The sequence below is a fragment of the Erinaceus europaeus genome, chromosome 7 (assembly GCF_950295315.1).
Source record: "Erinaceus europaeus chromosome 7, mEriEur2.1, whole genome shotgun sequence".
Classification (NCBI taxonomy): domain Eukaryota; kingdom Metazoa; phylum Chordata; class Mammalia; order Eulipotyphla; family Erinaceidae; genus Erinaceus; species Erinaceus europaeus.
Genome location: NC_080168.1, coordinates 7,502,104 through 7,515,930, shown reverse-complemented (window position 1 = coordinate 7,515,930; position 13,827 = coordinate 7,502,104). Strand labels below are relative to the sequence as shown.

General features: G+C 43.2%; 1 protein-coding gene across 1 annotated transcript in view; it reads left to right on the top strand.

The window, feature by feature from the left end:
- Positions 1-13,827, top strand: part of DOCK10 (dedicator of cytokinesis 10) — a 309,226-nt gene that overhangs the window by 528 nt on the left and 294,871 nt on the right. The gene's annotated exons all lie outside the window — the stretch shown is intronic.

Here is a 13,827-nt window from a genome sequence, read left to right as displayed (position 1 = left end):
CTTCCTGAGGACTTGTGTGCAGGCTGGAGAGGAGAGGAGAGGAGAGGAGAGGAGAGGAGAGGAGAGGAGAGGAGAGGAGAGGAGAGGAGAGGAGAGGAGAGGAGAGGAGAGGAGAGGAGAGGAGAGGAGAGGAGAGGAGAGGAGAGGAGAAGAGGGGAAGGGAGGGGAGGAGAGTGGAGGACAGGGGAGAAGGGGGGAGGAAAGAGAACCTCTGGGCCCGGCTAAAGCGGGGGAGCCCCACACTCAGGCCGGCCTGGAAATGAATATTCTGCGCCCCTCCTCCCTCCCCGCTGGGTGCAGAACCACCAAAAGCTCTGAGCCCCTCCAGAAAGGGGCAGCAGGCTGGGGGAGCCCTGAGCCGTTAAGCGCCCTGGTGGCTTCTGGCTGTTTTTCTGAGCTGTGTGGTGGGGTTCTCCCGCCAAGACCGCTTGCACCGGTTACTTCCTCATTGAACCGCCTCCTTAACCTCCTGAGCACTGCGGTGGATTCCGCGGGAAAGCCCTGGGCCGGCCGCCCGCGGCCTCACCTGATGCCCAGATCCTACCCAGATGTTCACACGTTCCAGCAGGTGTCACACTCCCGGGGAGGGGAGGGTGGCGAGAGGGAAAAATCGACTCTTAGGAAAAGGAAAAACGACTGGTGGCACCCTTCTAGCAAGACCTGGGCCTCGCCCCCTCTCTTGGCTGCACAGGAACCCCAAGTTGTATGTTTCTTTTAGTTCCTGTCTGCCAGGAAATATCATTAGGAATTAAATGGTTTCTCGTAAAAAGTGTCCAAAGAAAGTGTTCCTCTTGCCAGTCACCCAGGAGGACAGAGCCAAGAGCTGCCCAGAGCCAGTTCCCACAGCCAGGACTTTTTCTCTAAAGCCAGAGGTGAGAAAGTTGAACAGAACGGAAGCAAATTGCCTGGCAGAGAGAAGAGGCATCAGATGCCAAGAAGAGTAGGGGGTGACAGGGGTGTGAAACTCCTGGGTGACCGGTCCTGCCTTCTCTTTCGCTTTCCAGGCTGCCCTTGGCCAGAGCTGACTCAACTGTTAGCTCTTTGCCAGAGACTGCTCAGGGTTCTGATAGCAGCAGGCAGCTTCAAGGGCAGGAAGGATAAATCCCACCCCCCACCCCCAACATACACAGGACAGCAAAGAACATTGGAAACAAATAAGAGAACAGGGTTCAGTTGGATTACAAGTAGAAACAATAAGGAAATCTTCAGGAGTGTGTTTTCAGAAAATAAATTCCGCAGATGAAGACCACTCATGTTTATAACTCCACCAATTCCTGCTTGATAATTTCATGTTGCCCTTGATTCACTTTGCTAAATCTTGTTGATAATTTGCTAGAGGAGCCAGGCCGACCTAAGTAGTTTTTGATTGCGATGAACAGCCTCCAATGCTTTGTTTTTGTTTTCTGAGTGGGTTCTCCTAGAGATTTTTGCAGTGTTGGAATGCCTATAGAAGAATGTGTATTATCTGGAAGATAGTTTCAGATTTGAAATGCTGGGTTGTCTTATCAAAACGAATAAGCTCTGTGTCTTAAAAAGAAAAAAGTGAGGGAGGAGTTCACTGACCATAGTGTCTCTGCCTCCCTCCATCTTCTGCATCTCTGTCTCCTTCTGCCAAGCCTTTTCATGGGATCGGACACATCTAAGCAGGCAGCTTTGGCAAGGATTCTGGCAGCAAGAGACCTGCACTTGACAATCTACCCTGCCAGTTAACCCTTCAAGGAAACTAGGACAGGAAGTAGGAAAGCCATGAGCTCCTTGGCTTGGCACCCGGATTTGAAGGGTCCTTTGGTGGCAGAGCACTGTGTTTGGACATAGAATCTTTTAATAGTATTCTGCAGTGGAGAGGACTCTTAGCTCACGCTGGTCTGGTCCCTTAAGATGAGTCATGAATGTGTTCCTTCAAGTCCTTGACTCCTGAATGCTATATGAGAAAATCAGCAAGATGGGGAAGGGATTACGAATAGCTCACTACGGGGAAGTAGAACTTTGGGCAGAAAATGGGAGATTAGTCAAAGGGTGTATAGCTTGAGAGATGCAAGATCAGTTCTGAAGATCTGGTGCTCAGCATAGCGAAGGCAGTTGATAATACTGTATCCTATACATGAAACTTTCTACTAAGATAGATCTGAAAAGTCTCAACACATGCGTATACACATACACACAAGATGGTAGCTATGGGGGTCGGGCAGCAGTGCAGCAGGTTAAGCACACATGGTGCAAAGCTCAAGAACCCATGTAAGCATCCCAGTTTGAGCCTCTGGCTCCACACCTGCAGGGGGTCGCTTCATAAGCAGTGAAGCAGGTCTACAGGTGTCTGTCTTTCTGTCTCCTTCTCTGCCTTCCCTTCCTTGCTCGATTTCTGTCTGTACTGTCTAGTAATGACAATAATAACAATGACAATAATAGCAACAATAAGAATGACAATAATAACAATGACAATAATAGCAACAATAAGAATGACAATAATAACAACAATAAGGGCAACAATAGGGAATAAATGGCCTTCAGGAGCAGTGGATTCGTAGTGTAGGTACCAAGTCCCAGCCATAACCCTGGAGGAAAACATTAAAAAAATTTTTAAAAGACAGTAGCTATGTAGGCCATGGATGAATTATTTATATGTTATTTATTATTATTATTATTTGCCACCAGGGTTATTGTTGGGGCTTGGTGTCTGCACTGCAAATCCACTACTCCTGGAGGCCATGTTTTTTCCCCATTGTTGTTGTTGTTGCTGTTATTTCTATTGCTGTTGTTGTTGGATAGGACAGAGAGAAATAGAGAGAGGAGGGGAGACAGAGAGGGGGAGAGAAAGACAGACACCTACAGTGTTTCACCAATTGTGAAACAACTCCCTCCCCCTGCAGCTGGGGAGCCAGTGGCTCGAACCACGATCCTTGTGCTGGTCCCCGTGCTTTGCACTATGTGCATTTAATCTGGTGCACTACTGCCCAGTCCCCGAGTTAATTGTTTTTATTGTGATGGTATTTTTTGCCATGTATACATATCTTACAACATCATATATTTCATTGGGTAATTAAATATATGCAATTTTTATATGTCAAACATATTTCAAAGTTGTTTAAAGGAAAAAGGAAGTACACAGTAACAGTTATGATGACCTTATCATTTACTTCTTAGTCATTCTGATTTTTTTTCATGGAATGTAAATGAAGCACAAAACACAAGTCATGAAAGGAGCAGTTGTAGGACCAAGTGAAATTGGCTGATTCCCAGATACCCTCCCATGGTAGTTCCCAGCTTCTCCAGGTCAGACTGCAGGCTCTAAAATGGCTACCAGCTTCTTTCCCTTGTCAGGACTTGAGTGTTTTATTCTTTTGTTTGAATATGCGTACTTATGGTAACCTCCAAATTGTAAGGCCAATAATTAGAGATTCTGTTTTAAATAGAAGCTCTCTTTTAAAAATGTGTGATGAAGTAGTGAGCTGTGTGGTGCCCACACTCAGCAGAATTCACGTTATGGGGATGGCAGGCCCAGTTAAAAAACTCTCATAGTACTAAATGCAAGCACCCGCGAAAAGATCAGGTCTGAGCCCTGCAGGTATCTATCTCTCTTTCTCTCTCCCTCTCAATCTCCCCCTCCTCTCTCAATTTCTCTCTGTCCTATCCAATAAAATGGAAAAAAAATGGCTGCCAAGAGCAGTAGATTTATAATGCTGGCACCAAGCCCCTGCGATAACCCTGGAGCCAAAAAAAAAAAAGAATTTACATGTTATGATGCACAAGGACAGGGGCTGAAACCCTGACCCACACCTGCATAAACAGTGCTGCAGTACTGCAAGGGTCTATCCACCTCACCTCTCAATTTCTCTCTGTCTTTTTATTTGTTTATTTATTCCCTTTTGTTACCCTTGTTGTTTTATTGTTGTAGTTCTTATTGATGTCATTGTTGTTAGATAGGACAGAGAGAAATGGAGAGAGGAGAAGAAGACAGAGAGGAAGAGAGAAAGACAGACACCTTTAGACCTGCTTCACCACCTGTGAAGCGACTCGACTCCCCTGCAGGTGGGAAGCCAGGGGGCTCGAACCAGGATCCATATGCAGGTCCTCGCGTTTTCGCCACCTGTGCTTAACCTGCTGCGCTACCGCCTGACTCCCTCTCTCTGTCTTAATTAAAAGAAGGAGGAGGAGGAGAAAGAAAAGAAAGGAAAAGAAAAGAAAAGAAAAGAGGAGAAGAAAAAATAAAGACTACTGGGAATGATGGATTTGTCCTATTCTCACCAAACCCCAGGGATAACCCCCGTGGCAGTTAAAGAAAATAACATATGAAGTGTATTTGTCCTGCCTCATCAGTTAGATAACTTCCCCAGTACATTAAAACTCTGCCTACATGTTATATTGGATAGTGTCACAATAAAGAAAAAGTGTATTTTGCTTTTCTGCCAACACCACAGCAGGTCTATCTATCTATCAATCACTGTGAGAGAAATGGAGTTTAATTTATGAAATGTGGTTGGGCCTGAGAGACTCATGGAAGACTTCTGGGGAGCAGGCAGACTGAGAATGACTAGGGTCAGATGATGGAAAGGAAGCAGAAGCAGGTCATGGTTTACCAGCAGGCCAATGTTTGCCTAAAGTCATTTGTGGGCTTTCTGGATGGGAGCTCACAACTTTATTTGCATGTATTCTCTTAACAGGTTTATACCTGTTTACGCTGTTGTCATGCAAATACCCTGCACACCCATCTTTAATGGGTTATCTTACCCAGTGTTATTACTGACTTGAGAGGAACCATTCTGTCAGAAGTGATTGCACTTAACCAATATGCTTTCATATGCTTTCTCCGTTCCATCTACCCGTAGAGGTCAAATGTTAAAGAGAACATTCTCAAATTCATGCTCTCTGACTTCCTCTGTCCTCCAGTGATACAACTTTGGATATTTTAGAAAGCTTTGAATAAAAAGCAGAACCTCTTAAAGACCAAAGTTCTTTGAGGAGTGATAAACATCTAAACGTGTTTAACCAGAACTAGAGAAATTCCTAGAAGGAAGGATTTCCTCCCTTTGAGCATAATAATATATGCATAACTTAAAATAAACCCAGTGGGATGTGGGGTGATACTAGAATGTCCAGAAACTCATGTGCTAAAACTGTGCAAAAAGATGCGGAGAGTGATGTTGAATGAAAATGGAGCATTTGTTTTACTGTTTGTGTTCAAGGTTTAAAGTTCTATGCAAATGAGAGCCCTATTTGTTTGACATTCACAGAAGTAGCCTTTGTTGTTGTTGTTCTGTTATGTGGTGCTGGGGATGAACCCAGGGCCTGACATCCACACAATAATTCTGGGATACCTCCCAGCCCCAATTTTTAACTCTAAAGAGACACGCAGAAAGAACACTTATAGACACCTGCTATACCATATCCATGCTATTTTCTTAGTATCGTCCATGCTGCTCCTTTGACAACCCTATGATTGAACCCAGGACATCAGTCCTAGTAACAGATTTATTTATTTATTTTATTTATTTTTTTTTATTTAACCACCTCCTGACTCCTGAGACTACTGTTGTTTTAACAGGAATCTTCATAACAATAGTTAGACTTAAATCACACACACGTTTATGTTTTATTTAGAGTCACTTGGCTTGTGAAGAAATCAACACAGGCTTAGTTTTACAAGATAAAGTTGAATGTTATTGATTGATTCACAACATGTGTTTGACTTTTCAAGGGCATTGCAGAAGTAAACTTAAGGCTAACGTGTATAGACAGGGGGACTGAGAAAGCTTCTAGATGGGTCAAGAAGTGAAAATGAACATGTGAATTTGGGTTTTGAGCTGTATTTTTCTCTGTAACCATTTTATATGAAGACCTAACCATGAAAAGCAGCGTTAATGGATGCCCTGAAAACTGTGAAGTTTGAGGTTAAGTGCACATGGCACTAATTACCTGCACCCATGCAGGGATCTCAGTTCGAGCTCCCAGCTGGCTCCTCACCTGCCGAGGGGGTTGCTTCACAAGTGGTTAGGCAGGTCTGCAGGTGTCTATATTTCTCTCTCCCTCTCTGTCTTCTCCTCCCCCTTTCAATTTCTCTCTGTCCTATTCAAAATAATAATAATAATAAAAATCTGTGAAGTGCCTGGCATCGTATTCAATATCTTCTTGAGCCTTCAGAGCAATTAGAGAGGAGGTCGTGGAGCCACTAGGATTAAATACCAACTAAAGTACTTCTTTCTGACCCTGAATAGCAACTAGCTGAGGGGCCGGGTGGTGATACACCTGAGTAAACACACATACCGCCCTGTACAAAGAACGAGGTTCAGTCCCCTGTCCCCTCCTGCAGGGGGGATGTTTCATGAGCAGTGAAGCAGGCCTGCAGGTGTCTGTCTTTCTCCTTTCTATCTCCTTGCCCATCTCACATTCATACTGCCCTGGAAAAAAAAGAAAGAAAGAAAGAAAGAAAAAAAGAAAGAAAGAAAGAAAGAGAGAAAGGAAAGGAAAGTATAAAGTGTGGCTGCCGGGAGCATTGTATTTGTTATACCAGCACCAAGTTTCAGGGATAATCTTGGTGGCAACAGAGGGGGCGGGGGAAAGTCATAGGAAAAGTGATATTTCAGTCTAAGAATGCTAACTAGTGGGGGTTACCTTCTGTTCTTGTACCTGTACCTGCATCAAACAGCAGCTCTAAGCTGGAAGACATGAGGAGTTGATTTCTGATGTTACTGAAGTGTTCTGATTAGTATCCTTACCTAAGGAATGAGAAATCTGTCTTTCTCACTGGCATTTCAGAGTACCTATCATCACTTTTGCTAAGGTTAGAAGACATAGCAAAAGCTTTTTTATGCACCTAAAGGAATAGTAGATCTTCTGGAGACAACATGAGTTCTGTGAAGTCTTTAAAATATGACCTGATTCAGCCATCCCCATGACTGTCTTTCCTCCCACAACCATTTACTGTAAGGCCTAATCAAGAAAAACAATCGTAATGGACGTGTGGAGAATCTATGAAGTCCATAGTTAGTGTTCAGTATTTCTCCGTACCCCATCTGACAGAACTGTAAGCAACTGAGAAAGAAGATGAGATTCATCCTTGTCAAGCCACCCAGAGCTTCTAGGACTGGATATGTTTTTATTCTCAGTCACATTATCCTACTTTAACAGGTGCCTGGAATTGGCCAAAGAGTCATGTGTCCTTGAGCACATAGTTCCATTTATCTAGGTTGTGTGGGGATACTTTTATTCCCTTGCTCCCATATTCAAAATAGTGATCCAGATCACTTGCAAAAATGCATGTGTAACAACAACTGAATACAGTAAAAGGGTAAAATAATCAGTCTCATCAAGGAAAATTAAGGTCAGCATCAGGACAATAAGATGTAGGCAGGAGTACGTTGGTGGCGTAGGATCAGTAAATTAAATACACAGCTGGGAAGTCCCATGGTCTTGTTAAAGATTCTTCCTGGTGGGGGTCAGGCAGTGGCACACCAGGTTAAGTGCACATAGTAGGAAGCACAAGACCCTGCACAAGGATCCCAGTTCGAGCCCCTGGCTCCCCACTTGCAGTAGGGTCACTACATGAGCAGTGAAGCAGGTCTGCAGGTCTCTTTCTCTCTCCCTGTCTATCTTCTCCCCCCCACCTCAATTTTTCTCTGTCCTATAAAAAAAATCTTTCTGGAGGCCAAGTGTAAGAGGAGATTACCATCAATTATGAAATCAGGAGACCCACAAGATAAATGATTTTCCTCTCTTAATATGTCCAACTTCAACGTGTACTGAGACTGAAGAGATGATTCATTCTTGAGTGGGCAGATCATCATCCAGTGACAGACCTGTCCACACAGTGTTGGACTGAGAGCTTATTAGAAATGCAGAACTCCAGACCCTGTGTCAGAGATACTGGATCACAAAGTTCATTTTTTTCCCTGCCTCCAGGGTTAATTACTGGGGCTCAGTGTCAGTACTTGGAATCCACTGCTCCTGGAGGCCATTTTTTCTTTTTTGTTGTTGTGGTTTCCCTTATTGTTATTGTTGTTATTGTTTTGTTGTCATTGCTGCTGTTATTGTTGGATACAACAGATAGAAATCTCGAAATGGAGAGAGGAGGGGAAGACAGAGAGGAGGAGAGAAAAATAGATACCTGCAGACCTGTTTCACCACCTGTGAAGTGACCCTCCCTGTAGGTGGGGAGCCGGGGGACTCCAACCGGGATCCTTATGCTGGTCCTTGTGCTTCACTCCATGTGCTCTTAACCTGCAGTGCTCCTGCCTGGCCCCTACAATCTGCATTTTTAACAAGATAATCCAGCCATTCTTAAGCACACTAAATTTTGATAAACACCAAAATAAACACAATCTTAGCCAGATGTTTTTGGTATGTCTAGATAACAGCAGGTATATGGAGAGTCAGTATGATGTGACTTGTTCTTCAACCTTTGAAGAACTTTGCTGATGTAAACACAAAGTTTAGACCACCTAACAAGGGCAATGAGATCCGATCACTGCTAAGTGGCTTTATAGAAGACACCTGATTGTATATATATATATATAAATTTTATTTATTTATTTACCCTTTTGTTGCCCTTGTTGTCTATTTTATTGATGCTGTAGTTGTTGTTGTTCTTGATGTCGTCGTTGTTGGATAGGACAGAGAGACATGGAGAGAGGAGGAGAAGACAGAGAGAGGATGAGAAAGATAGACACCTGCAGACCTGCTTCACTACGTGTGAAGCGACTCCCCTGCAGGTGGGGAGCCGGGGGCTCGAACTAGGATCCTTACTCAGGTCCTTGCGCTTTGCACCACCTGCGCTTAACCCGCTGCGCTACAGCCCAACTCCCTGATTGTATATTTTCTTCTCTATCTAGCACCTTACTTGTAGTGTGAACTCACACTTCTGGGTTTAAAAAAAAATCATAGGGAGTCGGGCAGTAGGGCAGTAGCACGATGGGTTAAGCGCACGTGGCACAAAGCACAAGGACTGGCATAAGAATCCCGGTTCAAGCCCGCAGCTCCCCACTTGCATGGAAGTAGCTTCACAGGCGGTGAAGCAGGTCTGCAGGTGTCTGTCTTTGTCTCCCCCTCTCTGTCTTCCCCTCCTCTCTCCATTTCTCTCTGTCCTATCCAACAACAATGCCATCAATATCAACAACAACAGTAATAACTACAACAACAATGAAAAACAACAAGGGCAACAAAAGGGAAAATTAAAAAAAAATCATTGTTTTCCATGAAATTGTTGTAACCAGAGCCTGCAAAAAATGTAATTATGGAAAGAAAAGGTGTGTTCCAGGATGAAGCCAGTGCTGTGTCCCTTACTAGATAATTTGAAGCAGAATCCTGTCAGGCCCTGAAGGACATGCAATGAGGAGGGCATGCCAGATGTGTGCAAACCCACTTGATTGGCTGTTTTCACCCCCATCTTGGGATGTTCTTCCCTGAGTCATCCAGGACAAAATTCCATCAGATACCTTAAACAACTGGCCAGATGGGGATTTGGGGAATGGCTGTTTCCTCAGCTCTGAAGTGGAAGAGATTAGATTATTAGGTTCTTGCATTTGACATTCCTGTGTTTTAAGGTTGTCATGACTTTTGAGTCATTAGCTTGTCAAATGTGATCACCTGAGAAGATCATTCTGGATTTGCCAGTTGAAGATTTTTCACCAGCTGCTCTTTGCTGCTACCTACCACCTTCTCTACCTCATAATTCAACTTTATTTTCCTTATAACTCTTACCATAACCTAGTGACCTGATCACTTACTTGCTTCTCTTTTCCAACCTTCTTGTCTTTAAACATAAGTGCTGTGGAGAACAGGGGGCTAGTCTGTTTCATGACTTTTTTTTGAAGGACTTCAAATAAGGGTGGACCTTTTCTCCCACTTCAAATGAGGTGCTGAAGGGAAGGCAGGAAAGTGGACTGCAAGTACATCAGAACTAGACTAATGGAAGCATGACTTAAATATTTCCATGTGGTGAGGACCAACTCCTGGTGACAGCCCCATTAGTTATGATCTCAGCTGACTTGTACAGGTTGGTAAGTGGTGGAAATGTTGTTATCTGGATAGACATCACATACCAGGGAGATAATGCATTGATATCACAAAAGACTCACATGTGAAATTAACCAGGTTTGATCCCCTGCACAAGCAATCAGAGCCCAGAAAGACAAAGACATCATTGTGCATGCCCTTTGCAACAGACCCTCTATTCAATTTCCTTTCATTCTCATGAAAATCTATATCAAAGGGGATTTTGTTTGTATTTTGTAGGTGAGGGATAAGATGCCGAAGGATTTCTAGCAAATGGTGAATCCAGGCCTTCCAGGCAGGCATTCTGGCTCCAGAGTCCGAGTTCTCCAGGAACCCTTCGTAGGCTGCCAACCAGTGCCACCAGGCAGGCAGGCTTCATTAAACATGCAGTCGGCGTCTGTGGGAGAGAGGAACTAGAGAAAAAGGAAATGTCAGAATCTTAGCTATAGGAAGAGTTTTCTTAAAGAATTTCTGGCAAGAGAAGAGATGTGCTACTTTTGCATGGCTGAAAATTGTGTCTCTCATGATGTTTTGGCTAGCAGCAGTTTAGGGAGTGCTACCAGCTCTGAACACTCAAGTTACTTCCAAGGGACAGAGCTGGCATGGAGTGGGTTACACTTTGCAAACAAAGGCTCCTTCAACTCTGAAGGGGCCATCACCGGATTCTTCTATAGAAAGACATTTCTGGCATAATAAGCATGGGCCAGTTGGGTTGTGGCACTACATCTGTTGCATTGTCTTTTGTAGTCTTGATTTTAATGTTCATATTTACAAGTCAGAGGGCTTTCTTCTCCCTTGAAGTGAGATATTTGTGCCTCTTATCTATCCCAGAAATGTCAGTGGACTGGAAAGAAATACTTTTGCTTGCTGGACTCGACATGTTGACCTACATTAAATGATGCAGAAATAATAAAATTTAATGAATGTGAGTGGGTTTGTGGCAGTGGAGGAAAAACAGTTTGAAAACGGTAAGATTTTGCCATCAAACTGAAGTGGGAATGCCTGCTTCTGAGACTGGAACCCACATCAGCTATAAGCCCACCACCACCACCACCACCACCACCACCACCACCACCACCACCAAATTGTGTGAAAGTAGATTCTTTAATTCCAGCTCAGCTCCTCTCCTCTCCTGACCGGTGGAATTTGGGAAAACTGGCAGAATAGCAGAGTATAAGAAAGAAGCTGCAGGGGGCTTGACTTCAAGAGAGGATACCATTGTTGACTAGCACAATGAGCTTCTTTTCATGTAATTATTTTAGTAATTACCAATTTAGGTGACTAATTAAGTCTGTCAAAATGACCAATGACTTTTGTCCTTTCAATTCACATATCCTTAAAAAGAATATAGGCATTTGATTTGGCAGATAAAATAACTAAAAATGAAAACACTTAACAGATTTTACTATCCAGTGGAAAATGACAAAGAAATGATTTTGAACACCCATTGTTGATTTCATTAGGTTTTCTTTCTATTTTATTTTTCATTTTTATTTATAAAAAGGAAACACTGACAAAAATCATAGGATAAGAGGAGTACAACTCCACACAATTCTTACCACCAGAACTCTGTATCCCATCCCCTCCCCTGATAGCTTTTTTTTTTTTTTTATCCCTCTGGGAGTATGGACCCAGGGTCTTTGTGGCATGCAGAAGGTGGAAGGTCTGCCTTCTGTAATTGCTTCCCTGCTGAACATGGGTGTTGGCAGGTCCATTCATACTCCCAGCCTGCCTCTCTTTTTCGCTAATGGAGTGGGGCTCTAGGGAAGTGGGGCTACAGGACACATTGGTGGGATTGTCTGTCCAGGGAAGTCTGGTCGGCATCATGCTAGCATCTGGAACCTGGTGGCTGAAAGGAGTTAACATATAAAGCCAAACAAATTGTTGTCTAGTCATGAACCTAATGGTTGGAATAGTACAGGTGAAGATTTGGGGTTTTCTGTTTTGTAGTTAGCTAGTAGGACTATTTCTAGTTATATTCCAGATAGCACATGACTATACTAGTTTTTGGTTTTTTTTTATCTGAGCCTGACATCTGATATGCAGGTGGACCCAAGTTATTGTCTGAGGAGATGATGTCATGGCTGGAAAAAGAGCTATGAAGCTGGATCAGGGAAGAGATTAGCTCCCAAATGTGGGTTTTCTTTTTTTTTTTTTAATTCTTTTAATATTTATTTATTTTCCCTTTTGTTGTCTTTGTTGTAGTTATAATTGTTGTTGTTATTGATATTGTCATTGTTAGATAGGACAGAGAGAAATGGAGAGAGGAGGGGAAGACAGAGAGGGGGAGAGAAAGATAGACACCTGCAGACCTGCTTCACTGCTTGTGAAGGGACTCCCCTGCAGGTGGGGAGCCTGGGGGTGGAACCGGGATCTTTAAGCTGGCCCTTGTGCTTAACCCAATACACTACCACCCAACTCTCCAAATATGGGTTTTCTTTTTAAAGAGAGACAGAGACAGTCAGAGAGAGAGAGAAAGAGAGAGAGAAACAGACCACAGCACCAAAGCTTCCTTCAATGAAGTAGATGCCAGGCACTTGAACCTGGGTCCCACACGTGGCAAAGAAGCACACTGTCCAAGTGACCTATTGGTGTGTTGGAAAAATCATGACACATTTTTTTTGCATTAGTAAAAATAGATCGTGACTTTCCAATGGCCAATTTGACTAGTTTCTGAAAGTCCCTTTATCACGGCTTTGTCGAAGGAAGACGTAGAAACTAACTCCAGCCCAGTAACTCTTGCAAAAATGGAAGTCACACTCAGTAACTTTTCTGAAGAAGAAAACTTAAATACTGGGCACCAACATTTGAAGTCAATCATGCCTTCTAATTAATGTTTGCATTATTCATTTATATTCAGGCATTTGTTCAAGAGGGCTTTGTTTTTAAACAAAAAGGTAGGTATTCCAGGTTACTTTAAAAGCTTGTGTCCACAGATAGCTATAACTGTTTCCTGTATGTGAAACTGCCAGTCATAAAGTTTACTGGCATACTAGTATGGCAGATAAGAGTGTTCCAAGACCTTTATGATAGTGCTAACAAGTGAGGTTCATTCATTAACTTTGTGAGGTTTGTTTTTTTTTCCCCTTGAAGCAAAAGCTAGTATGTGGCTGGCTGCAAGCCAGTCAGTTTGAGGGGGAGGAGATGTATTTCTTGTCATTCAGAAGCAGTGGTTTCCAGGCTATTTAACGTTTTTTGTTTGTTTGTTTGTTTTAACATTTTTTTAGTTTCAGTTTCCTAGCCTTCAAAACCAGAAAGTTGGACACTAAGACCGTCAGAAATGCCTTCATCCTAAAACTTCAGGGTTTTTTTTTTCTTTTTTAATTGATTGTCATAGAGGATTGGCTTTTTAAGAAAAATAAATAAATAACTCCATTATTAGGATGCCTGGTTTTGTTAACTACAAGAACTGATCAAATGGTCTACAGTTTGTACTTCAACAATGAGAATAATAACATATAGTGGATATTTGAGTATGTAAAGAAAGGATTTTTTTTTACCTTCGGCCAGGACTACTCTGGGCAGACTTGAGCGAGAGAGAGAGAGAGAGAGAGGGAGAGAGAGAGAGAGAGAGAGGTGATGTTGGAGAAAGACACCATAGCACTACATTGCAGTGGGAACTGTGCTAAGACCTGGGTCAGTTACATGACATAGCAGGTGCACTACCCAGCTGAGGTATCTGGGTTGCCCTTATAGTGACTGTTTACACTCCTATGCTGATGGGATGGCAGTTGGCCAAAGGACAGCCAGCAGGAGCGCAAGTGGGCTAGTCGGGTTCTTCCAGTCTTCCAGAATCCTACAGTCTCATTTCCCTTTTTCTCATCCCACAAGGAGTGGAGAGAC